The following is a 6,000-nucleotide window of genomic DNA, read 5'->3' as shown; positions in this document are numbered from 1 at the left end:
CTAATGTACTAATAGAAGTACATTGAATGTAGGAAAATGAAAAGGTTTTTGAGGAGAATCCTATACTCAGCTGTTAAACACTGTGCAAAGTAATCTGTGTAATGTGAACAAATACACAAAAATCAATGATGAATAAGATCTTCAGAGTAGACTCAAATATCTTCAAACAGGTATGCATGCAGTGTAGCTTTAAAATACACTTTTACTGTAGCCTTTATGCTTGCTAACACGGTTGCTCGTTATCTTCCTGTTTCTCATAGGTATCTCTTTGCACTGTCCAAGAGCTCCCTCTATGCAGTGGAAGCCCCTCATACCTGGCCTAACATCCTGGCAGCCTTGGTATGGCTGATAGACTGCATCAAGGTATTTGATTGATAGTTTAAATCTTACCTTTAAACGTTTAGTTTTTGTTTTGTTTTGTTTTTCCTCACAATGAATTTCTATTCTCTCCCTATCTGACTTTTGCAACTTGTCTCCAAACCTGCTTCTGCTTTCAAAGCACCGTCTGATTTGAAGTTCTTCAAACTGTTAGTGTAAGAACGGTGAGCAGGGAGAAGCTCTACTTGACAAATTGTTTTCCTGGGGTGTTAGAGTTTAGACAAAAATGAACCCATCGTTTTTCTTTGAGAAATTCATTTTGTCATTTTTTAAAAATAGAATCAGTGTTAATCACAAAAAATAGGGAAATATAGAATGAATATTTTCCCAACTTACAGATAACTTTTAAGTCATTTTCTTTGGATATAGCTTTCTTTCTTTCTTTCTTTCTTTCCTTCTTTCTTTCTTTGGTATTAGGTGTTGAACCATGGGTCACTCTACCATTGAGGTGCACTTCAGCCCTGGATATTGGTTTCAAAGTCCTGTTTACTCTAAAACTGTGTACAGTCATGATTTACTTGCTGATGTTCTGTCACTGATGGATGGCATCGTGGTTCCATAAGATTATTACAGATATGAACTAATTTCTGTCACTTAGTGATGGAGCCATTGCAAAATTGCTCATCTCTGGTGATGCTGTTATAAACCTGTGCTGCAGCCATATAAGAGTATAACACATAAGTTAATGTTGCCTGACATGTTTACCCTACTTATTTTAGAGTGTATGACATTTTTTTAAACAAATGTTTTTTTTTATTGTAAAACAGTGCCATGTAAATCTGTAGCAGCCTCTTTTTTCTACATCTTAACAAGTTTTCCTCCAAGGAAACTTATAGCAATTAAAAGTACTCAGCCTCCAGATGTGATAGCATACTTTTTTGAGTCCTAGCACTTGGGGCAGAGGTAGGCAGATCTCTGAGTACAGGGACAGCCTGGTCTATGCAGAGACAGCCCTTCTCTACACAGCCATGGGTGAGCATTGTGTGCCTATGGAGAGGCATTACTGTTTCAAACTCTACCTATGTGGAAATTTTAAAGCTGTTTGTTTTCTCAGTTTTATATCCCGCTACGTGATTTCGCTATTAATTTGAAACTTTTCTTTTTTGATTGGTTGGTTGTTTTTTCTGTGAGTGAATCTAACCAAGTTGCCTAGTCTGTACTCTGGGGTCAAAGGTCAAATAATCTTCCCACTGCAATCTGGTAAATAGCTGGAACTACAGGTATGTGCCACTGCATCCAGCTTTTAATCCAGCATTTTATTTGAACCTTTTTTTTTTTTTTTTGGTTTTTCGAGACAAGGTTTCTCTGTGGTTTTGGAGCCTGTCCTGGAACTAGCTCTTGTAGACCAGGCTGGTCTCGAACTCACAGAGATCCGCCTGCCTCTGCCTCCTGAGTGCTGGGATTAAAGGCGTGCGCCACCACCGCCCGGCTTATTTGAACCTTTTTGTATGAAATTCTTTCTGTCTCAAACTGAGCCAATGATTTGGGAAGGCATATTGTTGGGTTTGGTTTGGTTTTGTTGTCAGGTTGCTGTGCCTTTGAGAAAGGAATGGCTGGGATATGGTGAGTGGGCTTTTTGGAATAGAAACTGTATTTCACTGGTAGTCTTAACTGGGATCACCAGTCCTTAGCATTATATCCAGGTTTGGTTTTTGTTGTTGTTTTGTTGTTGTTGTTGTTGTTGTTGGTTTTTGGAGTTGACTTCGCATTCCCTAGATTTATGGTCCCCCATGTTAGTGTTAGAGCCTCTTTTATTCTGTGTAGGTACTCTTCAGCTGAACTGCACTTCCCAGTCCTGATGATGCCTTTGAAGGCTTTAACTTGTTATTTCTGTGTGTGTGAGCGATGTGTAAACATGCTTATGCTGTGGCACACATGTGAAAGTCATAGCATAATATTTTGGAGTTGGTTACTGAGTCTGGTCTGTTGTTCATATTTTTAATAACTGACAACATGACAAAAAGAATATTGCTATTTTTTATATATATATATTTTTAAAGTTGAACTTCAAAGTTTCACACAAGAGTAATTGCCTGGGCTGGAGAGATGGCACAGAGGATAAGAGCATTGACTGCTTTTTCAGAGGTCCTGAGTTCAATTCCAGCAACCCTATGGTGGCTCATAACCATTATAAGATCTGATGCCCTCTTCTGACATGCAGACAGAACACTGTATACATAGCAAATAAATCTTTTTTTTTTTTTTTGGCTGTTGAAGTCACAAGGGCCCAGTCTTTAATGAGAGGCAAGGGGAGGGAAGGAGAGGGAAGGAAACTGGTGCACTCTGGGGTGCTCCAGGCATCTACCTGCAGCCTCCTGCAAGGGATCTCGGGGTCCAGGGATGTCCTGTTTCAGGTCCCAAGCTTGAAGCCTCTCTGGGCATGGCCCAGGCGCTGGAGTCCTGGTCCATATCTGCTCAGAGTCCGGAGGCCTCCTGAGTGTTCTGTGTCCACCGGGGTGGGGGGGTGAGGGGGTTGGGGGGATGGGTGGTGGAGGGGTGGGGGTGGGATGGGGGGTGGAGGGGTGAGGGGGAGGGGCCTTGACACCACTGCAGCTCACCTGAGCTCTGCCACCCAGAGCACCATCAGCTTATACCTGTGTGAAGCCTCTGTGTGAAGTACCTGTGTGACCTGGACCTTGGATCCCCTGCAGTGATTGCAGCTCCTCCTCTGGTTGCACAAGTGGAGGCAGAGGCTGCAGAGCAGCAGCAAGGGGAAAAACAGCGTTGTTTTTGTTGTTGTCATTCTTTTTTTCTTCTTTTTCTGCTTCTCCCGAGCGCTGGGAGCCAGCTACAAGCGTGGCAGGAAAAAAAAGTAATTGCCTTTTTTCCTTTTGCAATGATGCAAAAAAAATGATATTACTGTGTATTTGCATGTGCATGGGCACATGTATGCATGCTACAACATATATGTGGAATCAAGCCCAGGTTGCCAAAACTGTATATCATGCTTTTACCTCCTTCTCGCTAGCACTTTTTTCCTTTTATCTTACCAATTTACAAAAACTTATCTCCACTTCCTACTACTGGAACTGCAAATGCTCATCTCCACATTCAGCTTTTACATGGTTCCCTTAGCACAAATTCAAATAAATACCTGCAGTCAGCTATGAGGGTAAGCTGAGCAATCCAAGAGCAGAGTGGCCAGGCACTAGAGAGAACTTTAACTTCTACCAATGCTTAAACCTAAGGGGCAATCCTCTCCTTGGGCTCCCTCCTCAGGCTCTCTCCTCAGACTAAAGGAACAATCCTCAGAATACTCTGAGCTCTTGTCTCCTCCCCTCTTATATTCCTCTCTCCATCTAGCCCTATCACTCCTGTCTCCACCCCTCTAGTGGTGGGATTGAAGGTGTGGGATCACCTCTGCAGGAGCTCTGTTTCTCTTTTAGACATTCAGTCATGTGTAACCCAGAGTGGTCTTGAACTAACAGATCCCTCTGTCTCTTTCTCCTTAGTCCTGGGATTAAAGGTGTGTGCCTTCTAGTGGTTTACTCTGCACTCTGAACTTCAGGCAAGCTTTCTTTTTTTAAAACAAAAAAACCCATCACAATAGTTATTGGGCCTCCAAACTCAATTCGTCATGCTTGTATGGTAAGCATTTTATCCACAGAACATTTTCCCAGCCTTTCGATATTATTTAAAATTCTGTGTTTTGCTTCCCCCTCCCCCATTGGCTTCAAAGTGCATTCATAAACATTAGGGAAACATTCCCATCTTGACAATATTTAACGTTAACATTTGGGGAAGTATTGATTTTCTCATTTATTCATCTCTATTTCTTCAGTAAGATATAGCTTTCTTAATATCAAGTATCATGTTTTTAAGTTCCATTTGTTTTGATGTTTTCTTAACTATATTTCTATGCTGAGACTTGTAGTGATATTTCAAGACTTTCTTGTCTCACTAGTCTTAATAAACTATCTTACCCCATTCTAAATCATTTTCTATTACTACCACTGTTTAAAAAGAAAGGTTTTTTTGTTACATAATTATGATATATTCAGATAAAAGGTAGTGTTTTCCCTACAGAAGTGGATGTGCTGTTATCTCAAAAATGGCTTTTTAAGCCAGGCTTAGTAATTCTGGCCTGTAATCTCATCTAATTAGGAAGCTAAGGCAGAAGAATCACAGGTATCTGTCCTTACAAGTGCTTCTACAAAGAGAGGTTTAGGCCAGCCTGTGCAACTTAGATCCTGTCGCAAGATAAAAAGGAAAAGAGAACTTAAGAATAGCTCAGTGATAGTTTGCTGGTCTAGCATACATATGACTGTTAATTCAGCACGCCCAACCCCAATGAAGTTACTGCTGGCTGGTGATGGAAGAGAGTATAGGGAGCTTGTCTAAGCAAGTATTAGATCCTGACATAATGGTTGTAGGAACAATTGAAAATGTTCCTTTAAAATATTATTTTTACTTATCTGTGTTTGTGAAAATCTGTGTGAGGCCAGAAGAGAGCACTGGGTCCAGTAGAACCAATGTCACAGGCATTTGTGAGATATACGAACTTGAGTCCTCAAGAAAAGCACCAAGCACTCTTAACAATTTGAGCCCTCTCTCCAATTCTGAATATATTATTATTCTCTTCACCTCCATATATAATATATTGACTGATGGCCTCTGTCCATTATTTGTTATTTTTTCTGATCCCAAATTGCTTCATAATATTTTATAAGTGGCTTGATAGTTTCTCTCATTCTTCACTGTGCCTCTTTGCTCACTTGGCACACAGTCTGTCTGCATAGCAGCAATTTGACCATGGCCCCATCTCTTTTAGAGACTAAATAACAAGGTTGCATGAGCTCCAAAATCAATTTTGGTTAGGGCCTGGCTTGGATTTCCTGTGCCCTGAACAATGCTCATAAATAGTATTTTGTTAGAGAATACCACCTTCACCTGGTGGGAGCTCCATTCTATAGCGTTAGGTGAAGACTCTATCTCAAAACAATGTTAGCAAAGGGCTTGCGAGATGACTTGATTAAGAGAACTTCCTACCCTTCCGAGAACCAGAGTCCCCGCACCCACACCAGGTAGCTCTTAATTACCTATAACTCCAGCTACAGTGAGTCCAGTGCCCTCTTCTGACCTTGTAGAACACTGTATATATAATAAACAAATCTTTACAAAAGAATGAATTTTACAAACTATTAAACCACTAATCTAGTGTGCTGTTTGTTTACTATTTAGATTTATCGTGCCAAGAAAGGAAGCACACCTTGTGGAGAAGAAACAGAAGATGGAATTAAGCATGATAAGGTACTATATATTACTATAAACAATATATAAAGAGGATACTTTTATATTCTTCACTAAAAGGTGTTCTTTTCTAAGTTCCATGAGAGTCAAGGCTTCACAGAGAAACCCTGTTTCAGGGGGAAAAAAGAAAGAGGGGGGAGGCTAGAGGAAGTTAACAAGTCATTATATTTTCATGTAAATTATTTTTCTCTCAGTGTTATGTAGTGATGGGGGAATATCACTTTGACACCTATGGCACAAAAGATCAGTGGGGAAAACCAACATTCCTCAAGATGCACTAGGGATGTAAGAGTAGAGAACAGTTCAGCTGTTGTAACTATCCTCCATCTGTCCAGGGAGCACATGAACATAAAAATGTCAAGTGTAGCAGCT

Source organism: Chionomys nivalis, chromosome 14, assembly GCF_950005125.1.
Source record: "Chionomys nivalis chromosome 14, mChiNiv1.1, whole genome shotgun sequence".
NCBI classification, from domain to species: domain Eukaryota; kingdom Metazoa; phylum Chordata; class Mammalia; order Rodentia; family Cricetidae; genus Chionomys; species Chionomys nivalis.
Note: the sequence above shows the minus strand (reverse complement) of the source record.